At 37.0% G+C, this 26,867-nt stretch overlaps 1 protein-coding gene across 15 annotated transcripts in view; it reads left to right on the forward strand.

The window, feature by feature from the left end:
• Positions 1–817: 817 nt before the first annotated feature.
• mef2aa (myocyte enhancer factor 2aa) overlaps positions 818–26,867 on the forward strand; it is a 103,731-nt gene continuing 77,681 nt past the window's right edge. For 6 of the 15 annotated variants that reach the window (XM_048168326.1, XM_048168332.1, XM_048168335.1 and 3 more), the window contains exons 1-2: positions 5,133–5,314; positions 9,156–9,298. The gene's annotated coding sequence lies outside the window, so the exon portion shown is untranslated. Of the gene's footprint in view, positions 1,126–5,128; positions 5,315–9,155; positions 9,299–26,867 lie in introns of those variants that run through there. The other 9 variants (XM_048168318.1, XM_048168324.1, XM_048168325.1 and 6 more) reach the window with 5 other exon arrangements.

Below are 26,867 nucleotides of genomic sequence, written 5' to 3' on the forward strand. Positions count from 1 at the left end.
CTACCTTTGAGGAACCATTTCTGTGCACATGTTGGGAACTGTGGACAATGAGGGAGATATTTGAAGCAGTTTGGCTAGTTCTGTCTAGTTCTAATTGTAATGATGTGTTAATCAAAGAATCTGCTGTCAAAACAATGACCTTCAGTGTATTTCTGAGTCCAATTGAGCCTGTTGTTCAAAAAGACTCTAAGAAAGTTCAGACAGCTCTAACTTGACTATGGTGCTCTAATAGTCTGTTATAAGAGCGATATTATAAGATCCTTTATTTAATTGGTGGCATAGTATCTAAGCAGTCTCAAGCTATTTGTGGTCTGGTACAATGCTGAAAATGTCAGCTGTCTTCTATTTGAGTGTTTCATAAACCCTAGTGCAAGTCTTTATGAGCTATCAATACAAAACTTTAACTTCAGCTGGCAGGCACATATATGAAGTGCTTCAGCTGGCTTATTTTGTCATCATTCTGTCGAACCCATGGCAATATACAATTTGAAATTTTGCTATTTGGTATTTAGATGACTTCCATTGGCAGTTAAAATGATGCTTGGAAATATCGGTGGCGGTACTGGCAAGGCTTTATTATGAGAAAGCGAACCGACAGGGAGTTCTGTGTCTTTCCTTCCTTCTTTCTTGTGAACAGTCAGGCATTGTTGTTCTCCCATCACTTTTATTAAGAATAATAACAGCACAAAACACATCTAACACCCTCAGTATTTGTGAGTGACAGCTGCGGCTGGTCCACCACTCCCCTGAGCCAAGCCCTGTCACATACACGCATGCCCAGCATGTCAGCGTCCATCTGGGATCCTACCCTTCAAACTTCTGTCGCCCAGCTCCCTTCCGGCAGAAAGACCCAGGGACAAGAGTGTGAAGTCAGGCCTCACAGGGGCAAGAAGAAAGCCGTCCAAAGCCAGCTGGTCTGGCTTTGAGGAAAGCAAGAGAGATAGAAAGCACAAGAGAGAAAGAGAGAACGTGAAAGAGCAAGACAGACAGAAAGAGACAGAGAAAGAGAAAATTCAAGTAATAAAAGGGAAATTAAGAAAGTAAGAGTGGCACACCTGAGAAAGATACCTGAGGGAGGCCTTGGCAGCAGGTTCTGTGAAGGTAATCGATCATCTCAAGACACAGGTGAGATACACAGAGGGGGAGGGGCAACCGGGCAGATGTATTGTGTACAAAATATTAACACATGACCTGACTGACTGCTTGTGATTGGTAAGTAACGGGTAATGCAAGTAGAGAAATCAGGCTTAACAACGTAACATTAAATGCATGATAGATATACTATAATATATAAAAAAGAAAAGTATTTAGAAAAGTATTTTAATGTAAATATTTCTCAGTCGTCTTATGAATTTTCTTCATAATAATTACACTCAAAGTAATCACAAAATCTTTTTAACTGTTGCACCATTTTTTTTTTTTTTATTTGAATAACATTTTCATTCAGATTTAGAGGGTTGAAATTGTTAATAGAAGAAAGGCAGGTTTCCTATGGGTTTTCAATTTGGTTTCCAGCTTATTTTGGTTCAGTTTTGAAGTATGTGTAGTAATATTTAGCTGTTTACTGCTTTTCCTGCAACACACTGATTTTTTTAATCTCTGATTTTTTAAATTGCTTTAAACAAACAAAAAAAATATTTTGCATTTTATAATCTTTTCACTACTTACCGGTTATTGTACAAAATGCTCATTTACAGCTGATTAAACAATAAATTAGGTGTAAGAAGAACAAAATGTGTTTCTTTCTTAGCTAATCTCTAGATCACAGGTGGCTGGTGTTCATTGTGGTTTGTTAGGGTTCTGGTGCCAATGGGTGTTTGCACAGGGGATCCGGAGTATGCGCCTAGCCCTGATGGGACTATTTTTATGCACAGCTCCAGCTTTACAAGGCTTCAAATAGAATGTGAAAAAATGTGAAGTCACAGAGGCCACATAATCAGGGATTTCATCAATATCTATAGCCATTTTTAAGGGATTACTTACAGTGCGAGTTTGTTGCTATATCTTGTAATGTAGCTTATCTCAGATGGCACTGGCATAGGAAAAAGTACTTGTCTTAGGAAATTGATATAATGAAGTACTTTTACATGGACATCTGTACAGTTTGTCTGGCTTGAGACTGTTGAACTTGTCATGCTGGTTGTGCTTTTTTGCCACTGTGCATGTAATTGATGACTACATTAAAGCAAAAGTCAAATTACACAATTTTTTAAAAATAGTTTAATTAATTTGCTAAAAATTAATAATTTACATACTTTAGGTTAACTTGTGGTAATGGTGACATAATAACCAGTTTAAAAAAAATCCATGCATAAAAATCCAAAGAAGGATCAGCGAGGAACAGACATTTTTGCCTTAAAAATTCTGCTAAAATGTCAAATTATTTGCATGCTGCATATGTCTGTTTACTCAAAGTAGCTGCAAAAAAGAGTAAATACATATTTATATTTACTTTTTATATATTTACATATTTATACATATTTATTATATTTTGATTGTTAGCCTATCTGAATCTATGATAATTGCTTATTATTATATCCAAGATTTGTGTCCAGGTGCAATTTGAAGCTCAAAGTCAAACTGTACTGCGCATTAGGAAGTCTCACTTTAGTTTAGTAATAATATAACAACACTGATTCCAATGTAAAACAATCTGAATTTTATAAATGTGTATCATTTATGAAGGTCCCAAACTAACTCTGGTCTTTTTACTGCTTTGTTTTAACATGTTGCAATTCCTTTGATATCCTGCGTGTCCCATTTTACATGTGGTAAAACGGTGGTAATACAAATTCCCTTTAAGTCCCAGCAAAAACAACTCCTGTTCAGTACCACACCTCTTCCACAGATCCTACAACTACACGTGACTCTGACACATGCAACGTAAAACGCAGCCAGACTCTTTTATCTGATTGGTCAGTGACAAGCCGCTGTGGGATCGGATTGGATGAGAAACATGTCACTTCAAAGGCACTGACCCTATTGTTACTGTTGTTTTATAGAACTTACGTCAATCGTATCTAAGGTAGTGACTGTCTAACGACCATAATAAATATTAAATTGCTTTGCACGTAACGGGCTTTTAGCAAGCATCCAGCAATCATTGCAGAGGAGAATTTTACCCAATACTGACGTCTTTTTTTACGTAGCCTATTAACTTTTTTTCTTTTTGCGCGACAGTCCTTTAACTATCACTTCCTCGATTCGATGACATGAACATATAGCCTACTATTCAGGTTGTTTCCTTGCTTTCTCAAACTGTTAAACACGGTGATGTCATGATCTGGCGTTTCCTTTCCTTCTCTCCTACACTGTCGCGCTCACTTGTTTGTCTCTTTTACTTTTGACAGAAACACATTGTAGGACTTCTTTCGTGTTGTTTTCATCTTGCTTATCGCAGTTCTTGAGTTTTTCATATTTGTTTTTAAACTAGAGATGAGACACGAGTAGAGTAGGAGGTGGAGGATGAGGAGGCGGCGTTTTATGGCAAGCCATTAAAACAATTATTCCTTAAGACTTAATAGAATCTATTTTATTTTAATTTTTAATTACTACGAAATAGTCCAATGGTGACTAGTTTCACTAGTAATTATTCTTTGCTACTAGCAATTATCCTAAATTGATCCAAATTATAATATTTTTTCACATTTATCTATATATAGACATATATGTTGATTTAATTAAGATTGATTACTGTTCACTCTGACTGCCAATGTATTCAAGTTATTGGTGGTAGTTTTTTCCAGTTTTTTTACTTATATTTTAGTTATTCCAATAGTTAGGCCTTGTAAAACATTTTCAGTTGGTTAAACTTAGTAATTAAAGTTCACCTGCTGCCTTAAAAATGTGAGTTAACTCAACTAAACATAAGTTAACTCCACTTGAAGATAATCTTTGTTTCAACTCACAAATAGTCAAGACAATGCATTATTTTAAGTTTAATTTTTAACTTAAAATAATGCATTGCCTTGACTATTCGTGAGTTGAAACAAAGGTTATTTTCAAGTTGAATTAACTCAAATTTTTAAGGCAGCAGGTGAACTTTCATTTCTAAGTTTAACCAGCTGAAAATGTTTTACAGTAGCAGTTAAATAGACATTAGTTGCCTACTATTTATTTGACACTAATAGCCTATGCATTTCTGATAATGACTTGAAATAAACAGTTTTAAGACTTTAATCAAGCTGTAAAGTAGAAAGTAATATGGCGATTGAACCTAGTTAGTTTTAAAGGCCCGCTGAAACGTCTTGGAAAGCGCAGCATTATTCAATCTGTTGACGTAATTTAAACTGAAACAGGAAGACTGGGCGATATATTGAACAGCCCCGCCCCCTTTTTTTAAAATAGCCAATAGTGTTTCATTTAAATCACAGCTCAGCCAGAGCCATTAAACTCAGTAAAACTTCTGTTTCCTTTTAATATCTAACCGTTTATCCTCCTAATCCCCTCTATATCAGTTTAAAATATAGCATTCTGTGCAGAATTCAAATGGGTCCGATACCTTTCGTGGTCTGAGCCAACTCGTGGATATGATCCGCTCCGTGCTCTCGTGTCTCTGGCGGTTCACGTTATGCTAACGCGAAAACGGACTTCATTCGCGTCATTGGAAAGCATATTTACACTGTCTGAATCGTTCCCTATTCTCTATATAAATTAATAAATGATCGATTTCAGCCAGCTTCAGTGTCTCTTGATAGTGTAGGAGGAGGCGGGACTTCAGATTCTAGAGAGCATTTGATTGGACAGAAGATTTTATGAGACGCTGAAGCGCGATTTGATGTCATGGAAATCCGGGATCCATTTCAGCTGAATAATAATAATAATAATAATTCCTTACATTTATATAGCGCTTTATAAAGCGCTTTTACATATTGAAGGGGGAATCTCCTCAACCACCAACAATGTGCAGCATCCACCTGCCGAAGTGAGAGACTGTAATATGCTTATATCTCCTAAATGCGAATTTTGTCATTGTTTTGGAGCACACCAGTTTATCCATAACATTAAAGCTAACATATTCATACTAAAAGCTAAAAAACATAAATTTTGATTTCAGGGGGACTTTACGGAATAGGCTAAATGTTTAAACGGCTTGCCGTAGGAGGTTGACTCCGTCTAGTGTTCGTCATATTGGGGGAGGAGCTTGTGTTGTGACAAGAGCGACTGCTGCTTCTTCTGAGTTTGTCAGCCCAGCTCCCGAAAATAGAAGCCGTGTGTCAATGTGACTGAAAATACATTTATGTCACAGTGTATCCACGGGAGTCACTGATACACAGTATCTATATACAGCGAGGGGGACCGCGAAGAAAAAAAGGTGAGTCGCAAAAATAGCAACAATGTTACACAGCAGCGGAGTCAGAGAGAGAGAGAGAGAGAGAGAGAGAGAGAGCGCGCGCGGAGGGAGTCGTGGAGTGAGAATGGATGAGCGCAAATTAAATGCGTTACAAATCGTTTGGGAAGCTAAACATGTTTGTCATGTGTGTGTCTAGTGGTCGGCAACACGTCTGGAAGTGTTTGGGGTTAACTCGCGAGCACCTGACTGAAAGACAACAATGTTTTTCGTGCTCGTAATTCTCTGTGAAGAAGAGCTCGTGCGTGGTTTTGGGTTCAGTCCACTTTGACACTTGGCATAGTTGCGCTGTAGTCTCGCATCATTTTCCGGGCGGTGTTGAATATTTCTTCAGGGCGATGAAACATATTATATTAGTCATGAAAGTCAGCAGATAGTAAGATGTGTACAGTAAGTGTACAGTTTGCGTGGATATTGTACTTTGAGACCGTTAAGCTTTCACTTCTGAATATCACTGGTTGAAGAGGGTCACCTGCAGAGGTTCAGAACTTCAGAACAGGGCAAGTTCAACTTCAGAACCAGTGCAATATAATGTTTCTTGACTTTGTTTTGTCTCCTAACGTGTCTGCAACTGTGGTTAAAGTTGCTCGTCAGATAGCCTAGCTAATTTATTCAATTCTTTTTGAAAGGAACAGTTGTTAAAAGCACAGACAACTAGATATACTAATTCATCGTACTTTAGACAATATCGTTTGTGTTTAGCAAATGTTTTATATTTTTAGACAAAGTCTACCACGCACAATCAACAGGGTTAAAATGTAGGACATTACCTCTGGATAGCCATCCAAAGCATGTCCGAGCACTTTATGAACATTAGAGAAAGTTAGAGATTCCCAACTTTGAGAATGAAAATTTGGAAGTCGTAACAAATTCCTATTCTGTCTGAAATCTAGATGGTGCTGGTCTCCTGCAGAGCTTTGGATAGTTGAAACTAGGAACAGCACGAAGTGTCACATTTCTGAAGCGTCGCAGGTTATTAGAGTCTCTCATAATGTATGTTAGTGAATAAATTGATGCTATCAATTATTTTATAATAGCATATTCATTTCACTTGTGATTTAATGTGATTCATGAGGTCACAAGGTCTTGTTACAAATTAGTGAGAGGTCTAGCTATTGTGTGGTACATGATTGTGACTCATCTGCAAGGTCATACTGCAGGAAAGTTATTCAATTACATATAATTTCAATTTAATTTCTTTTGAGTTTGTACTGTCACTAATCGACAATGGGGTCATTCCCTAAAATATGGCCTGTTTTGGCCTCTCAGAAAAATTGAAAAAATCTAAGCTAATACAATAAAACCGTTCAGTTTGAAGAAATAGGCTAATTTGGTGTTTGTCTCAGCACCTTCATAAATGCTTGTTTAAAAATAGTAGCTTTACTATTTACTTTACTTATGGAATAAGACAAACGGTAGCAGAAAAACATGATCAGATAAAGCTAGTGCTTTAAATGCATTACCTTTATGTGCAATAAGCATTTCATTGTAAATCCCTTTTTTTTTTCATTGTGCTGCATGTCTTTTCTGTAAGAGCTGCTGACTTTGACATGCACAGTGAGGGAACAGCCTAATCATCCACAGGCAGAGAGTGTAGTACTTGTGCTTGTAAGATTACACATGCCTCTGTTAATGGCCCTGAAGCCCGCCATTTAGTTATCAGTAAAGTGACTTGCCTTAAATGCAACATTACAACATGATATGTCATTTTGACCTTCACAAATGTTTTAGGTGTATCAATTATAAATATTTCACATTGATAAAGATTGATAAAACTAACTAATACAAAAGTATACCATATTGTCTTGACCTTTTGTCTGAATGTCATAGGCTAAATGAGGCTGTGTTCCTAGGGTTGCTCATTGCTTGTGTCTGACAAGCGTTGTAATTATGAGACTCACAAGGCAGGCAATCAGGTTATGGTACATCATCATGAAAATGACCTCAGGAAGAATGTTTGTCTTGTTCCTCTGATTGTTTGGTTTTTAAGAGGCTTACAGCCAGTGGTCAGGGCCCATTACACTATAGATTCATTGATTAGTTCAATATTTCAAGCTGCTCAGAGAGATGGTATAGCCTAATTTGCCCTGAAAAAAAAAAAAAAAAAAAAAACCTAAACAAAAACATGGGTCTTGTGCATGTTTTGGATTTGGCCTGGAGCACATTTATTTGATGTGTCCAGGCATGACATAAGTAAATAAGAAGTAGTGTTATTTAATAAAAATCAAGCTTTGGACTCACTTTAACTACTATGTACTAACATTTAAATTAATCATATGATATGTATGTATTGTGTAATTTTTTGTGTATATTTATTATATTTATTGTGTGTTTATATTGTACACGCATATTATACTGCATGCACATCTGTAATTAATTTTTGTTATATATATATATATATATATATATATATATATATATATATATATATATATATATATATATATATATATATATATATATATATATATATATATATATATATATTTATTTATTTATTTATTTATTTATTTATTTATTTATTTATTTTATTTTTTTATAAATAATGTAAGTATATTAGATAAAAACACCTAATACAAAGTTGTACAGAAGCTTTATATAAGTGTATATGAAGTATGTAGTTGTGAAGGACAGAGATTTATTCAGCCGTGGTGTCAGAATTGGTTCTGTATTATTGTTTGATTAGCCGGTTAACAGTAGGTATAACACACGTTTTGTTGCAAACCATAATAGAGATTAAATAAATGTGTTTTGCTGCCCTCGTTTTTATCTGAGGTACATTGTAAAGATTTAATATCCTAGTCAAGTGTATAATATACCATCACACTTTTTCCATCTGGCCTTCTGTGCGACTTCATTATAGTTTAATAAGTCCAAACTAAACATGGGTGCAAAGTCAGCACTGAAAACATCACACTGAAATTCAATAGCTTTCTGTTTACACACTTGACAATGAATTAGTCAGCGAAGGAATTCTTTTAATATTCTGAATGCAGTTCACCCGACATGCCCCTCTACAAATCCGATAAAGCACAACATCACACTTGAAATTGGTGTCCTGCTGTGCTCTGTTAATAAAGCCTCTTTTGTTTATGATGTTTCTTTATAACTAGATACTGACTACACCAGTAGTATTTTTTTTTTGTATATGAAGCTTCTTTTTCTGATATTTTATGGAGTTTGTCTTTTGTACATTAATTGCATTTAAATCACTCCTCTTTTCGACCCCAGTCACTGCTAATGTAGTTGAATAAAGTCAATCAGTATCTAATATGATTTTCAGTTTAGACAGATGACTTAATCGTCATTCTGACATGTGACTTCTTGTGTCTTACAGCTTGAGATCAGAGCACACTTGGGCTGTAGAAGTTTTCTCAGGGCCACTTCTTAATATTTCTCCTTTAGGCTTGCTGTAGACTGTAGTTTACTCTTCATCTGGTTTAACGCATCAGACTTATAGCGTATGCTATACAGTGCCTTCTGTCAGTATGCATTGTCCCATGGGCGCCTATGTCGTTCTTGTGAAATAAAGTCAGCCGTGGTGAAGTCGAGCTCCAGAGGTGGTGATTGGTGTTGCACAGGGTGGGGGTTAGAGCATCTCCCACTGTGCTGTTCATAGCACTCCAATCTCACAGCCTGCTCTCAGCTTCTTCCAGGAGAGAGTGAATAGAGAGAGTCTGGAGTGTGTGGGCGAGTCTGATCTGCAATTAACGCTGGTTGTCAGAAAGAGAAGGCTGGCGTTTACACCATGCTTCTGAATCACTGAGCGAAACACTTTTCCTCTCTTCCCTTCCCCCTCGAACAGGGCATTTTACCCGAGGAGGAGAAAGCACCAGGAAGCTCCAAGTAGAGAGAAGCACTGAAAGCAAAGGAAGAAAGAACGTAAATAAGACTTGAGCTGGATATTTTGGGTCCAGGACTGAGGATTGTGCTGCTTCGTTTGTTAGGGTAAGCCCAGCTCTTCTTCTGTTCCTGTCAAACAATGCTGCATCTGTTTTAATTAAACAGAGCCTCACTTTTTTATTTTTGTATTAAATCTAATGAAGTAAACATGATACAGTGCCATATGGTCAGTTGACATCTAATGTTGAGTGCCTGCCATACTCTACATGCACAATAGGATTTATATGGTGAAACTGTGTTGAAAACAAGTTGTTGGTCTTGTTTCAAATAGGAGTTACAGTGGCATTGCAGAAGCTGTAGTGTTTAATTTGACAGTTAATTTCACGTTAGCTGAATTTAAAGTGAAACACCCTGTTCTTAAGTGTCTTATTTGAGTCAGCTGCAGCTGGCAAAGGATGCATTGTTCAGTCTCAAAGTTAGCCACAAATGTTATTTAACAAGTGGAGGCTGGACATTTTCAAAACAAGGGCACTGGTATGTAATTTTGTTAGTCTGTACATTTTTGTTTTTAAAAAGAGATTTATTTATTTATTAATTGCTGCTGAAAATGGAATGCAGTCTATTATTTAGAGAATTCTGTAAAATCTGTATCCCTTGTAAAATAAGAAATACTGCTTTGTTATCTTAAGGATCTTAAGCGAAATGTTCAGTGTTTGCTGTCATACATTCTCAATATAAACCAAAACAAGTAACAACAAAACCACTCAATGACATATTTAATGACACATTTGTGCAATACTTACTGGAAACAGGCCGTCTTCAGGGGACGTCATTGCATTTGACGCGTCATGCTCATTACTTGTTCGAACGCTCCTGTCGCAAGCCCATTCTTTTTCCCAGAGTGTGAAGACTCTTTAGCAGTTCTGTTCTAAATATTTTTCAGATCAGCCCTATGGAATGTGCCATACTTCTGCACCATGTCCATTAAATCACGCTCGGTTTTCTTTTTGTGCAAAGGCTCTCTTTCACGCTTGCTCAGAGCAGCGTGATTCATTGTTTATTGGAACCCTATCATTGAGCTGGAGATTCCAGCATTCTCCCGTGAGACCTGGAGGCAGGATGCAGAATCTTGAGCCCAGCAGATAATGTTTGAGCCATAGTTTGCTTGTGTGGGCAATGCAGACCTTTTTCCCTCCTCTGGGAACATCTCTGAGGATTTTTTTGTTCAATAAAAGGCGTATAAATGGGCTGCTTTTATCACCATAAAGGGCAGAGTTATGAATATGCATCCGCATGCATATATTCAGTTGATTTTAGTCTGCGCTGACTTGCCTCCTCTATTATCTGTGGTTTTTGGATCGGCTCTCTAACCCAGTGGAATGTACGATGTCCCAGCGGGGTCACCCCATAAGTAGCAGCTCCAAAACCAGAAACCTCTGGCTGCCTCCTGTCCCACCACCACTCCACATTGCCACACTTTTGATTCTAAATAAGTTACCAGAGGATATGGGGAACATGTTAGGCAAACAGAAAAGCCATCATATAAGACGTGTATCAAAATATTAGCTCCTCATTTAACTCGCATGCACACACAACTGCGTCTGTTGCAAGCTGTAAATAGGTTTCCATTTCGCTTGCCAAATAAAACCATCTATCAGGTTCTTAGGCTCCTCAGTTTTAGCTTTATTAGGCAGCTTCTTAATATGTAGTGATGATGATTTCCAAACCATTGGCCTGGGGATTAGCATCCAAGTTGGCACAGGCCTCCTCACCACATGAAAATACAGCTCACTTTCTGACATGTGGATAAGATTTCAGAGTTAGTATTGGTTAAATCGTATTTAAAGCGTATAGCCAGTGTTGCAGAATGGCTGGGGCAAAAAAGCATGCACAAAATTATAATTAAATAAGAGCATGTGAGAGGGACTTACAACTGAGAATTATCTGGCTAGACGCGCGTCAGCTGAATGTATTCCTGTTTCTCTATTTGTCACTCCCTAGAAAAGCCTTCGGGTCTGTCTGGGTCATCAAGAACAGAATTTATGCAGGAATGCTGGGAAAGGTAGTCAGTGTTACCCAACCAAAATGTTTGTAAATACAAACTTTGTACTTCCATCTTTGTATAAATGTGCAAGAACTTTATTCAGTTGTCAGTAATCTCCATTTAACTTCTGACATTCATTAAAGGGTATTAAACATTAATGACCATCTGAAGTTTAATGGAGACTCTGTAGTCTCAGAGTGCCATAGCTACACTGTATCAAATTTCTATTTAAACAATATAACAATAAACAATATAAGCATTTAAAGGATTAGTTCACTTCAGAATTAAAATTTCTTGATAATTTACTCACCCTCATGCCATCCAAGAAGTTTATGTCTTTCTTTCTTCAGTCAAAACTCAAAAATAAATTAAGGTTTTTGAGGAAAACATTGTTTTGGGGTACAATGGGTTTAAGGTCCAAATTGCAGTTTTAATGCAGCTTCAAATGACTCTACACAATCCCAGACGAGGAATAAGGGTCTTGTCTAGTGAAACGATCGGTCATTTTCTAAAAAAAAATAAAATAAAAACTGCAAATGCTCGTCTTGCACTGCTCCGCAAAGCGCCACGCATTACATAATCACGTTGGAAAGGTCACGCATGACGTAGGCAGAAGTACCACAGTAGGGTAAAAATCGCCATCTCATTTTCTCCTCCAAGTATAAAATCGTCCAACATCATTGTTTTATCTTTTTTTGTAAAGGCCATTTGACTTTGTCTTTGCCCAATTGCTCCTATGTCACACGTGACCTTTCCAATGTGATTACATAATGCGTGGTGCATCGCAGAGCTATTTTTATTTTATTTTTTTTAAGAAAATGACTGATCGTTTCGCTACATAAAACCCTTATTCCTCGGCTGGGATCATGTAGAGCCCTTTGAAACTGCACTGAAACTGCAATTTGAACCTTAAACCCGCTGTACCCCAGTGAAGTCCACTATATGGAGATCCTGGAATGTTTTCCTCAAAAACCTTAATTTATTTTTGACTGAAGAAAGAAAGACATAAACATCTTGGATGGCATGAGGGTGAGTAAATTATCAGGAAATCTGAAGTGAACTAATCCTTTAAAAGAGTGGTCAGAGTTTCCTGGGAGCATTGTATTGTTAGGTTGAAATTGTAATTTACAATTTGGTCCTTCCCTGCATAAAGACACAACTTTACCCATGAAACCCAATGGTTTCTGACCACACATGTTTGATATATCAGCATTTTTAATAGCAAATACCATCTGCTGTGAATAATCTACTTCTTTAGTGCTTCACGACAGGAAAGCTACGTCTGCGTTATCTAAAGAAACGGCTAATGTTGACCTTTCGACTGCCCTGCCCTTGGCTGTGACCTCTGGTGTTAAGCCACCTCATACGCTCCACTCAGCACATGTGCTGCTGAACAGTGCAGAGCGGCTTAAGGATCGACAACCTCTTTCCTGTCTCCTTCGCCCTTCCTGAAGATGCGGTCATGTGTGAGGACCTGGCTTCAGGTGTCCCCTTCGATCTAGGCCGTGGCTGGGTCCTCGGCATCACGGGTGTGAGCCTGGAGCCAGAGCAGCAGCCCAAAGCTGCTAATCCTCTTTCCCTACTGATCCGCTTCCTCTCTGCCTCCTCACCCTGCCACCATGCCGCCCTCTCAGGGTTAAAAGGGCAGCATAGGCAGGAGTCCCATGTTACTCAACACCAGACCAAAACAAAACAAAAACCTTCAAGTGCTGAACACTAATCCGTGTAGTCCATGGAGGGTAACTTACCGTAGATTATCTCATTTTGTGGGTCAGCGATTAGCCTTGACACAAGCGTCATTATGAACTCCTATGAGTGCCGGTTTATCTTGAAGTGCCACTGTGATCAGGATTATGTCTTTTATCTGTTGTTGCACTTGTCATCAGAGTGCCTCTTTATCCTCCTGGGAGCCAGCAAATCATTTTTGTCCTCTGTTGGGGACATTTGTTTATGTTTTTATAAATTCGCTGAGAACCTACATTCCAAATGTGTGGTGTGTCATAAAGATGATATCCTGAGATTTTCAGAGAAACCAAATGTTTGAGGTTTTGGCAATGACAAACACTTTTCCCTGGTTTAACATAACAATTTAAAATATTTTTAAAAAAAGAGGAAAAATAGGTTATAATAATAATAATAATAATAATAATAATAATAATAATAATAATAATAATAATAATAATAATAATAATAATAATTTGTTTATTTAATATCAGTTGTATTTTATTTATTTCTTGTACACTGCTTTTAAAAAGTTTAAGGTCAGTAATATATATAATTTTAAGAAATTGATATTTTTATTCAGCAAGGGTGCATTAAATTGATCAAAAGTAACAACAAACATGTTTTAAAGTTTACAAAAGATTCCTGTTTCTACTTTTTAACTTTCTATTCTATTCTCTTCTCAGCTGTGATAATAAGAAATGCTTCTTGAGCATCAAATCAGCATATTCCAATGATTTCTGAATAATATTTCACAATATTACTGTTTTGCTGTATTTTGATCAAATAAATGCAGCCTGGGTGAGCATAAAAGACATTCATTTTTAAACATATAAACAAAAACAAAAAACAAACAAACAAAAAAATACTTACCAACCCCAAACTGTTGAATAGTGAATATAAATTGTTTATGCGTTGTTAATACTCTTTTATGATTACAATATAATAGTACAAGCTGTCCCAAAAGTATGTAATATGTGTGTGTTTGTGTGTATACGTATATATCAGAAACTACCTGTTTTTCATTTTTCATTTTTAGTGGAAGTTCAAATTGTCAAATTTCAACAACTTTTTTTTTCTTCTTTGCTGCATGGGCCAGAAAGTTAAATTCCACCCTTGTTTCAGTTGTCTCTCAATAGATAATTTTCAATTGCACAATTTTAATTATTATTTTAATACTTTATACACTTTTGCATGATTAATATAGTAAAAGTCTTTGAATTACTTTCTGAAAGTGAGACAGAGCATATGGGAAAGAAGAACTTTTAAAAGCTTGTGAAAGTCCTCTCTGTCAGGCCTCCATGCATCACGTGATGTCACAGAGGGTACATGTAAGCAAGTGTGGCTTCTGAGGTGGGCTCGTGTGAACGTGTGGTAGAGACAGGCACGGCTGATGGCTCGGAGGAGTGACGCAGTCTGCACCTGTGTTCCGCCGACCCCCCCACTGTCTCTCATTACCTCTGCTCTGTGGGCACTGATATGTGCTTCAAACTGCATGCTCAGGATATCAGCATTGGATGTTATTGTGGACACACATTAAGAGAGAAACATGTCTCAGTGGAACCATAATGCCGCGCTTGTATTGTTTTGAGTCGACATCCCTTCTGGCGTGTTGTTTTTCTTTTATATCATAGTAGGTGGTTTTTGAATGTGATGTTGTTTTCATGCCTCATTATTGCTTTCTGTCATAATCGTGTTTGTAGTTTTAAGGAACTGTTATCGAATAATGACACATCATCTGTCATTTATGAGTGTTGAATGACATGAGTGTCTGTAATGCTTTCAGCTCAAAGACGAGCGCTTCTGAAGCGCAAGAAAAAATACCAGTATTTTTGATACTTCTTTCACAATCAGTGATGGCAAAAAAACAACAAAAAAACAAACACAAAATCACTATAGTATAGTGTAGTATAGTGCGGTGGTCACCAACCCGCCGATCGCGATCGACTGGTAGATCTTTATCACTGTCCCAGTAGCTCTCGAAAATAACAGAAACATGAGTACAAAAAGACATGACATTTTTCCAGTCTTTGTACTGAATTTTTGTATCTATTTTTATGTTATTTTCGGGTAAAGGTAAATAGCCCACATCATGTCTGAGATAAAGGTAAATAGCCCACATCATGTCTGAGTCTGTAAACGGCCGTTAACAAGAGGCCAGAGACGTTGAAGACAGACGCGAAGAGGAGAAAGTTCTGTAGCAGGCAGAGCAGCTCACGCCGAATAAAGTAGCAATTTATAAGTGCAGTGCTGCTTTGTTAAAGGTGCTATAGAGGATGTTTTGTTTTATACATTTTTGCAATATTACTTGAAACTGTCTTTACTAACTGATAAAAGACTATTTATTAGGTGCACTGAAAGGAATAATATTAATATACATCATCTGTGCAGAGGTAGGGCCTTAAAAACATCAGCCAATCGTTTACGCGATCATCGTGTAAACGATTGGCCCTCTGGCTTGTCAATCACTGCCGTGACGTTCCTTGTGAGAGACGAGCGCGGCTGCGCGCTCCAGTAACTTTCCACACTCCACAGGCGCCGCATGCAATGTTTTTGTCAGGAGACAGGAGTAACAACTGCAGATTATGAGTTACCTGCGGTGAGTCCGACATAATGAATCCACTAACACGACACAGCGAATGCCGGTGGTAAACACTCGTGTTCCAATACGAGTGTTTACGAGTTTTGGGAGGCGTTCCTTCGAAGGAGGGGGGTTATTCTTACGCATGCGCTCATTTCAAAAACTCAGTAACAGTCTTTGGTTTCTCAGTCGACGAAAAGATCCTCTTTAGCACATTTAACAGCGGTAACCAAGGAAACGCTGTATCACTGCTCTTCCATAAGCGCCACCTGCTGTCAGAGAGTGAATCTGCGTCTCATTCAGCCTGTCTGCTGTTTTTGTTTCATGCATTTTTTGTATATAGCATATAATTTCACAAAGATAAAGTCAGACCAGTATCGGAATCGCCCAATTTGCTCATAAAAATAAATGAATTAGAATCTGAATTGGACATGAAAAAAATCCTAAATACAATCTGGGCTGTCTTTTTCTATCAATTCTTCAATAGGTAGATCTTGTCTTTCATAAAGGTTGAGGTCAGTGATCTTGGGCTTAAAAAGGTTGGCGACCACTGGTATAGTGTATAGTACTGCATGTGTTTGTATTGCAGTCACGCATTGGATCATTGGATCACACATTTTTAATAATTTTTAATAATTTCTCTCGGTGGGGGGACTCTTGATGACATTCAATAAATAACTCAATATTATTTATTTATTTATTTATTTATCTATTTATAAATCTATCTTTCAATTAGATGAACTGAGCAACCATTGTATCAGATTTGAAATGTTTAATGTAAAGTAAAATTCAATTCATTTAGTTAAATTTAGATAAAAATAAACGAGGCATTTTACTGAAATGTTCACTAATTGTGAAATAATATAAAAATAAAAAAATAAAGATTTTTTTTCAGCAATATAGCAATACATAATCATAAACAACAATAATTTAGGTTTTTGCTAAAACTTTAAAAATAATAAAAAAAAATATTTGGCAGATTAATAATTTGGGTCATACTTTTTTTTTATTAAGGTGCCCTTGTTATAGTATACTTATAAAAATAAGTACTGATTAATATTAATTTGATTGGCAAATTAATCATAATCATAATTTTGAATCAGTTAATAGAAATGGAGTATTTAATTCAAAAAAATTACTGACTCAAATGCATTTGACATCCGAAGCTAAATAAAAGGTGCATTAAAATCACCACAATGTTGCTTAATTTTATAGTGCCAGGAAACGAAGTGTGAACAAATTGTGGAAAATTCAATAAATTGCCTAGGCCTATGTCCCAGTCAACTGAAAGCATGTTTGGCATGTAAATCATAATAGCAAAACCATCTACTTGTCCTGGGTGTGTCTTTTTTGTTTAACAAGAGTCAAGACTTTCCCTATTGCCAGAAGCACAGTTCTCTCTTTAAACTCACTTGAACCTTACAGAATGATAAAATGAAAATGCTAGATAGAGTAATTCATTGACTCGTGAAGGAAATAAAACTATGATTAATTACTGATGAAAAAGATCATCCCAAAAGAATGTTGTTTTAATTTGTCACACCGTATCAGTTAATCATGAATGCGCATTGTTGCGGTTCAAGTCAAGTCAGAACCTGTGGCACAGTAGGAAATAATGCAGCTGTCCTTCACAAACAGGAAGAAAAGAGGCCCTCATTTGTGTTTTTCCTAGTTGTTGGAGAGATGTGGGGAGTTTGTGGCTGCAAAAGGTTGTAAAAGATGATACGTGAAACCAGAAGGCCATACTGTAAATTGTTATTGGTGGACATTTAATTATTGACTTCCCCCTCTCTCTCTTTTTTTTTTTTTTAAGTTTTAGCACTGACATATTCTGACCACAAGAAAAACATTGAGGAACCAATGCTGGTGATTAGGCATTTGCATCATTGTAATGACAGGCAGATCTGTTCAGAATATAAAATTCTAAATCGCTGTCTTTTGTACGCCGCGATTCCTCTCTAACCCTAAACACATGTCCGATCTGGCTGTGAACCCTGCCGATATACTTTTGGCACACTGTCATATCTAACTGTGAGGGAGTTTTAAATTACCCTAATCCCCTAAATTTGTGAAGACGTTAGTCTAGTAATATATGACTCCAGTGATTTGTCAAGGCCACCTGGAATATTTTCCATCTTTCCACTGTCTGTAGCACACTGATAGCAGGATGTCCATGTAAAAAGCTCCATCCTGGATGTAAATGGAGCTCTTTGTCTTAACTGTGCTGAGAGGGAAATTGCCCGTGCTTTTAGATCCATATTCAACACGATGCTATTTCAATGGGTCTTTTATTTTACTGGTGTTCAGCTGAAGAATTCGACTACAGCAGGGTCCTCTTCCATCTTGATTTTTATTCTGTTGCCGGATGGAAACAATCTCAAGCTTCAGAGAAACATCAGTCTGCTTTCTCTCTATAAGGACCATTAAGTTAAAGGGTTAGTTTACCCCAAAATGAAATTTCTGTCATTAAGTACTCACCCTCATGTCGTTCCAAACCCGTAAGACCTTCGGAACACAAATTAAGATATTTTTGATGAAATCCGAGAGTTTTTTTTATCCCCTATAGAAAGCAACATAATTACCGTCATTCAGGGTCCAGAAAAGTAGTAAAGACCATTAAAATAGTCAACGTGACTGCAGTGGTTCAACCTTAATGTTATGAAATGACGACAATACTTTTTCTTCACAAAAACACAACAAAAATAATGACTTCATTCAACAAATTCTTCTGTCCCCTGTCAAATCACTTCCAGGTTCTATGTCAGACACTTCATAACATTAAGGTTGAACCACTGTAGTCACGTTGACTATTTTAACGATGTCTTTACTACATTTCTGGACCTTGAATGATGGTAATTAAGTTGCTTTCTATGGTGGATAAAAAAATAAAAAATAAAAAATAAACTCCTAAAAATATCTTCATTTGTTTTCATTTGTTTTCCTAAAATGAACGAAGGTCTTATGGGTTTGGAGCGACATGAGGGTGAGTACTTAAGGACAGAAATGTCATTTTTGGGTGAACTAACCCTTTAAGTTGAATTTTCATTGCAGATCCTAATGATTTAAAACCAGTATGACATGACTCGACTTACAGCGGTATCTGATAGCTTCAGGTGCTTTGGCTGTAGTTTAAATTTTCTCTCCATAGTCTTGTATCCCATTCTGAGGCGTAACCGAATATTGTGAATAGTTAACCATAGTAAATCTTTGTAGCTTGTGCATGTTTTATTAGGTTTCCCCTTTCATTGATTTTTCACATTGATTAGATTAACGTTCACAGGTCAGCAGCGTCTGTCTATTTATCAATCGGCTTGCCATGCCGATACCCCAATATCGTAGTAAAGCATGGCGAGATAGGTACGGGCTGAAAGGCTCATTCGTTTGGGAGCTGATATGAAGTAGTTGACCTCTGCCATGTAAGGAGAAAGAAGTAGAAGCCAGGACAGGGAGGTATCAGTTTTACAGGCATGACATCACCCTCCCTCTGGTGCTGGCACTTTACGGTGAAGGAAAACATGACGCCACTCCCTTAGTAAAAAGTCTGAGCAGTTAAAACGCAGCGAAGTACACGGGACAATAAGATGTTCATGTGACAGTAAAGTGTTTTACGAATGTAGTGATACGGGTCCAGAAATACGGTCTCGGGCTAATGTTGGAATTGGTTGTATGTAAGTTTTAATGTTAATTTTAGTGGAGTATTTAAGTCAGAGAGGTCACACTATACATTGATTGATTTCGCCATGTGTACTATGTCATGTCACTGTGTTCTCAAACTCTTTGGTTGTACTACACCCGTAAGTGCATAAAGTTCTGCTCGTTGCCAGCTTTCTCTCTCTCTGCTGATCCAGGTGAAATAGTACTCGGGGCCTGGTATCTCAGCTGCTCTGTGGCCATACTTGGCCAGCATCTCTGACACCCGGGGTCTTATCTCTCGCTCGGCCACCCCCCTCCCCTCTTCGCCGATCGCCTGTCTGTCATTGGCTTAGCTGCTAGCCTGCTTCAGTGCACACATGGGAAGAGAGCTAGGCCGTCACTAACCACCCAGTCAGGCCACAGGCTATCAGAGAACAGTTGGGCTGAAAAGATTCCTGGGAAGGCAAACAGCAGGGCTTCACTCTCACTGGCACAATGTCACACTAGACCCCTTTGTCTCTGTATTTTATTTTTAGAACCCTCTCTTTGTCTTTAAAGGATTAGTTCACTTCAGAATTCAAATTTCCTGATAATTTACTCACCCTCATGTCATCCAAGATGTTTATGTCTTTCTTTCTTCAGTCGAAAAGGAATTAAGGTTTTTGAGGAAAACATTCCAGGATTTTTCTCCATATAGTGGACTTTCAGTGCAGCTTCAATGGGCTCTTTTACTTTTTTTTTTTGTTTTTTTTTGTAAAGGGTGTTTGACCTTTCCAACGTGATTACGTAATGCGTGGCACATCGCAGAGCAGTGCAAGATGAGCATTTGTGGTTAAAAGGAATATACTTTTTTTTTTATTTTTTTTTTAGAAAATGACAGATCGTTTCAATAGATAAGACCCTTATTCCTCGGCTGGGATTGTGTAGAACCCTTTGAAGCTGCACTGAAACTGCAATTTGACCTTCAACCTGTTGGTAACTGTTAAAGTCCACTATATGGAGAAAAATGTTTTCCTCAAAAACCTTAAATTCTTTTCGACTGAAGAAAGAAAAAAATAAACATCTTGGATGATAGAATTTTAGTTCTGAAGTGAACTATTCATTTAAGCTAGTTTTGTTGACATTGATGATGGAAACGGGACATGTCGCATGCCGTATTTGAACCTGCATTTCCCATCAACCGATATGCCACATCTCTGGCCCCTTCTTTCACTGTAACATATGGAGTGGCACATGACGTCAGCAGTTTGTAAATCCTGTCCGGTTCAGTGATGAATTAGTTTATCAGCCACTCTCAAGAATAACGGTATCATCTCACTAACCCAATATTTGCACTTTGTTTCTCTGCATATTTGCAAACTCTTTAGAATAGGGCAACTGAAAGATTTGCCTTACCAAAAGAAATCATTATTTGTAATGCCACACAGACCCACTAACCAAAAAGCAAACATACGCAGACTGCATATCTGTGCACTTCAAACATTAGTTCATTGTGTAGAGTTAAGAGAGACTGCATTTAGAGTCCATTAGTTAAAGAGCAGCGTTTTCTAAAGAAGTGCCTCCATTGTACAGTACGTTGCATAAACACCAGTGCAGCTGCAAGCAGACGTTTATGTAAGAGCATATCTATATTTTAAAATTGTTTTTGTGCTGAATGGAGGAAGTAAAAATGATCACGGCAGCCTCTCTGGAGCATGTATGCTACAGCAACATTCTTTTCTCTCTTTTCATCTTTATTTTCTCAAACCGTTTCTCATCAGGCGGTCTTGTACTGCAAAACAAAGAGTCAGTGGTTTGAACCTTCTGCAAAACTTAACAACAGACTCCAGCTAAATAACACTAAGTGGATTCTACTGTTTCAGCCCATAATGAAATTAAGAATAGTTTGACTTGCCATTTTTTTTATTTTATTTTTTTTTGGTGACAGGCTCTCAAAATTGTAGGGTACTCTGCAATTGCATTTTTCTTCAAGGGCCCCAGAGAGAGATGCAGCTTATGGGTCGGGTTGCCATCATGTCATTTTGAAAAATCACACAATGAGGAGCATTTTTATCCTGAACAGTTTTGTACTTTAGATTTCAAACAAATGACATGTAGCTTTGTTGGTGCTGCCTTCTTTCTTTCATGGGAAATCTTTCATCCTTTTTTTTTTTTTTTTTTTAATCTGCTACGCTGTCTGTGTTTGTCTGTTTAGAGATTATTGTGCATCAGTCTCTTTCTATATATATATATATATATCTTTATATATATATATATATATATATATATATATATAATAAATATATATATATATATATATATAATCTCATCAGTTCACAACCTTTCCCATTTTATGAGTCATTGGCATCCATGCTGCCCAGATTGCATAAACCTTTTACATAATGGAGTATTGTACAACAGTGGGACTGAAGAGGATTGAAATGTCATAGGGAAAGAGCATAGTATCAAATATTTATTGTAAGCCGTTCTAAAGTTTTCCTGTAAAAAGCTGAACTATCTCACAGGTCAGGCAGAGGAAGGCATTCGGTGTCTGCCGTGACAGCTGGAGTGCTAAAGAGAGGATTTTTTGTTGTATTTGGGTGCAGAGATTACCTTAGTCATCGTAGATGGTTAGTCAATTACTGAGTTGTAGATTTTTTAAAATATATTTTTAGATTTGATATTTTTAGTTCTGGTGCTTTAATAAGCATGCTGACAGCATGCTATGTCTTAGTTGTTTGGCAATTTGCACGGTAAAAACCTTTTGGAAAAGTTGTGTCTTTAAATCCATCCCCTTTAAAGGCACAATATGTAACATTTTTGGATTAGAATATCCAAAAACCAATAGAACAAAGTTATATATTTTGTTGACTTGTGTACTTGCATTATCCCAAATGTTTCCAACAAGGTTTAAATTCAGAGAAATCAGCCATTTTAACCACATTACCCTCAATTTCCGGAAAAACCAAAGTCGCTTTAATATATTATGTGTTTTATTAGACAGATGAGCAACTGTTTGGATACCTTTATCGACAGAATATGCATCATTGTATAGCTCAACGCGGTTAGTCTTTTTGTTTGAATCTCTCGTTTTCTTGATTGACCACGAGCATCATGTTGTACCATGTCTCAGAGACAACACTATATTGTGGCTAACAGCATAATCAGAGAGAGCTCAAATACACTCAAATGTATTTTTAGTATGATTGTATTGACCAAGTAAAAGAGTGCTGCAATTTGTCAAGTTAAATAGAGACTCCTACATTATGTTTCATTCCTTTGTGCCCCATTCAGCTGTTTTTGAATTCGAGAATTTATCTTATGTTAATGGCTACTAAGAAACGCATCTGAAGCGGACCAGTCTAATTATATGATTTTCTTAGGACTGGTTGTTGTGGCAGTCCGCCAAATAGTAGATTTTGAATATATGTAGTTTTGCAGATTCGCAATAGAGAGGATTTCTGATGTGAGAAGTAACAATTTAAATGTGGCTGTGATGCCCAAAAATATCGTCTAGATAGACGGCTCACAAGTTTTTGAAACACAGTCACAGTATTGTGAATTTTCAATGATTTATCTGTCTAGAGGATGTTACTGTGAGTTGTGTGCTCATGTTATGCATTAATGCACGGCATCTTTAATACTCATGAGCCACTGTTCCCTGAGGAGGAAAATCTCAGTTCATCTCCACTGTTTATCATTTCTGAGCTGAGATCCGCGCAACATCAAAAGACCGCCATGCCAGTTAACACAGCTCGCAGGGTGGCTGTGGGCAAAACGGGGGGTAGTTCTGAGGGTGGGCAGACACTTCTATGTACATCAGTGGGGGATTAGTTATATCTGGTGATGACTCTTTCTCTCTGTGCTGATGGACAGTCATGCAAAGAGAGCCAGGAACACATGCCATCACTTCATACAACAAGTACGGAAGAATGCTTTCATGCAAACATTTCATCTAGAGATGTGTGTGCGTGTGTGTGTATATAGCGCCGTTAGTGTGTGTGAGAGAGCGGTTGAGAGAAAGAGAAGAAAGTCAGAATAAATCTTTGTGTAAATCATACAATTGAAATGAATCACACTAAGCATGTTTCATTTATCAACAGATTCATAAAAAAAACATGAAAGATATGTGAAATGTTTTTGTGCCAAAGTTCACCCTGTGAATTGTTGCCATTTCACAACCTATGACCATTTTCAAAAGCAAGTCAAAAAGCCATTTGTAAAGTTTAATAATAACTACTCTTGAGGAACTTACCCAAGTGGGGGAAAAATCCTACTGTATGCCGACTTTTGTGTCAAGACATTCTCTCAGCGCATTGACATACTGTCATAATGAATTTTGGTGATGAAATTATTTTAAAGACAAGCTTACAGTTCTTTCTTTTTGATTTCACTTTTGATGGAGATGTTGAGTGAGCTGGTGTAGATATGATGTCAGAGACGATCACACATCAGTCAAAGACCCTGACATTTTGGTGGTAAGCTGTGCTTCAAGTTACATACCTAAAGACAACATGAAACTGCATTCGCAGCACATTTTTCTCCTGTGATGTGACACTTTTCTGCGTGAAACATAACATTCAATGAGGAAAAAAATTAGAATGAGGCTTCATTTTATGCATCGGAAAAAAGTGAAAAGTGGGCTTTCTAGAACTGATTGTGAGTTTGCTGTCACTTTTTGATCCTAAAATAATACTGTAAAAACATGTGAACAAAAACATGTCAAAATGTAAGGACTTTCTCCAACTTTGAAATTACTTTTCTTTTCTGCTAATATAACAAAGTCACTTGGGTGAGGGGAAAAAAAAAAAAAATCTTTTTTTTTTTTTTTTTTTGGATGATTTTCTAAAATGTCACATAATGGAAGCTAAATGTCTAGCAAGTGTAATTTTGTGTTGTGTTTATTGTATCGTGTTAAACTATCATATCACTTTTTTGCTGAAAGATGACCAAAGTAGATAAATGTTGAACATTTTCAATGATAATGTGATTCAAGTATTCAGTTGTTTAGTTGATAAAAGACATCTGGACTGGCTAGGAGTTCCATCACTTTTATTATAGGCTCCAAAATCCCAGATTCCAGTCACAATTAGTCGCAAACGTTCACCCACCCAGCACAGTGGTCTTCCCACATGAAATGGATCTAACTGTTCAGAGAGGGTCATCACTTTATCCTTGAGAAACTGAGAATCCATTCATCGGCTCGGCTTGGAAACCTGACTGACGCAAATGGATCACTGGGAATATGAGTGTCCCAGCAGTAATTATGTTACAACGCTGCTACCGCACACGACCAGAGGGTAAGGGGGGTGGGGTGGGGTGGGGGGGTGCTGGTGAAGAGAATAGTGATACTTCTCTTGTTTCACTACAAGTTTTTTTCCCCCCTCTTTTGTCCTTTTCTTATTGCCTGTCATATTCACACACACATAGACAGTGCACAACGAGTGCCTGTTTTAAATCAGTCATGACATTTACCATGTGCTGAAGAGTGAACTTCACAGTAGCACGTCACACCTAACGGCTGTGCAATCAAAGGGTAGTTTTAAGTGAGGCTAGTTGCTCTTTTCTGCTCATGACTTTCTACTTTTTCAGATGTCTTTGTCATTTAAAAAAAAAACATTTAGCAAAAGCTGAAAGAAAATGATGTAATGGATGATCAAGGAGGGGACAGTGGTGGGAACAAGAGCCATATTGAAGTTTTCTCCATGGCTTTTTCAGCACGGCCCCTAAGGCATCTTCTCAGTCAAAGTCACCTTGTGTAGTCCGCCCCTCTCCCAGCTCTCGACCTTGCTAAAATCCTTGATTGATTGTGGGCACGTCTAGTGTGCGCTTGCCATTCTCTCATTGTGAATGTAGCATATCTTTATTGCTTTTATAATTTGAAGTAATAGATATCCTATGTGTGACAATAGCATTGTTTCTAGTGTAATTTTAGACTTAATATAGTGTATTATTTTATATTTTGGAATATCAGTGGGGTGGAAAATAATCGTGTTGGAAACACTAAGACGTGAATAACATTCCCAAAATGCATATACAAACTTAATGGAGATTGATAAATGTTTAATTTTCCATCCATCCATCCATCCATCCATCCATCCATCCATCCATCCATCCATCCATCCATCCCAGTCCAGTCCAGTCTGCAGTTTTTTTTTTTTAATTAATTTATTAATTAATTGTTTCATTGATTCATTTATTATTTTTATGAACTATAAATTAAGTAATTGATTACATTTAATAAAAGAACCCCAATGGTATAACCCCAGTGGTTATGCTATTAATTTATTTATATTTTTCTGCTTTAATTGCAAATTGTGTAGTATATATTGATGTATTAAAGCCACAAAATTGGACTGGAACAGATTAAGAAAGTTTTTAAAGCAGGCAAAGTGAACAGAAATCATTATTATTTTTTTTAAATTAATCCCAAAATACTTTACAACAAGTACATAAGTATACATCAACAACAAGGGGATAAGACATAAAACACATAAATAATAAAGGAAAAACATTGAAAGCAATTTTTGACTTTTGAATGATTTTTTTGTTTTTATGCCCACAAAACGCTAGAATTATAATCATCCAGAAAAATTGGTTTAGAAAAGATTAACAATGTATTAAAAGATTAATAATGTATTGAATACAAGAGCTAGAGTCATGGAAAAAGAAAATATCAAAGGTGTTAATGCATATTCTGACATATTTGTTTTTTTCTGAGAGATAGGTGCATAACTCATTCCAAAAAACTTTAACACAAACACATTCACAAAAAAAAATGTACAATTGTCTCTTCTATATCACAGAAAGTACATTTTTTACTTATTATTACAAGGGTAGCATCTAAGTAATATTTTAAATGTGACTTCTTTTACCAGAAATCATTCAATTTAATGATAATTGGCCCTTTGAGATTACATGGATAACGGTGACCGCATATGCACTTATGTATAAATGTGAATTTCTCTTTACAGTTGGGGAAAATTTTTAAGAATATATATGTAAAAACAAACAAACAAACAAACAAACAAAAAAACGATTAATCATGCATTTTGGGAAGTTTTCTCTCATGGGATTGTACCTGCTGTTATTACTTCCGTTCAAGCCTGGGAGAGTTTGGATGTGGTGATGGCATTTTGGAGGTGAGAAGTGGCTTTCTTTTCCTCACCTCCCCGCCTCTGACACCAAGCTCTCGCCTGTTATAGTTATACACGAGCAGTACGAAAGATGGTCTCAGCTGGCATTGATCCGGACAGGGAAATATAGCACGATCAGAGGAGAGTCGTTGAATGAAGCATGCAGTCATTAGCAGAGATTAACCACCCAATGGCTGCCTGCTCAGCAGTGTCAGAGAGCCCATCAAACAAACAGTATATAAACATCTATATCACGCGCACACTTAAATCAAACCTCTTGGTATCTCAGAGTATAATACAGGTACATAGATAATGAGAGAGATCAGACTGATAAGAACCAAAGCAAATTTAGATCTGGTAAACATTGGCAGAGGGTTCAAATGAGGGCTTTGATATCCATTACATAAGGTTAAATGTGTCAGTTTCTTGGGAATGTCTTTTTTTTTTGGGTTCCTTAGAACTGTGCTTGACAGTGTCCAAATAAAGCTTTTGTATGGGTCAGCCAAGGATAGGCACAGTCTCCAGTCACATATGTAGTAACTGTGAGCTCTAGGGACATGTCTTAAGATCATATTTCAC

This window comes from Megalobrama amblycephala, linkage group LG19 (genome assembly GCF_018812025.1).
Source record: "Megalobrama amblycephala isolate DHTTF-2021 linkage group LG19, ASM1881202v1, whole genome shotgun sequence".
NCBI classification, from domain to species: Eukaryota; Metazoa; Chordata; class Actinopteri; order Cypriniformes; family Xenocyprididae; genus Megalobrama; species Megalobrama amblycephala.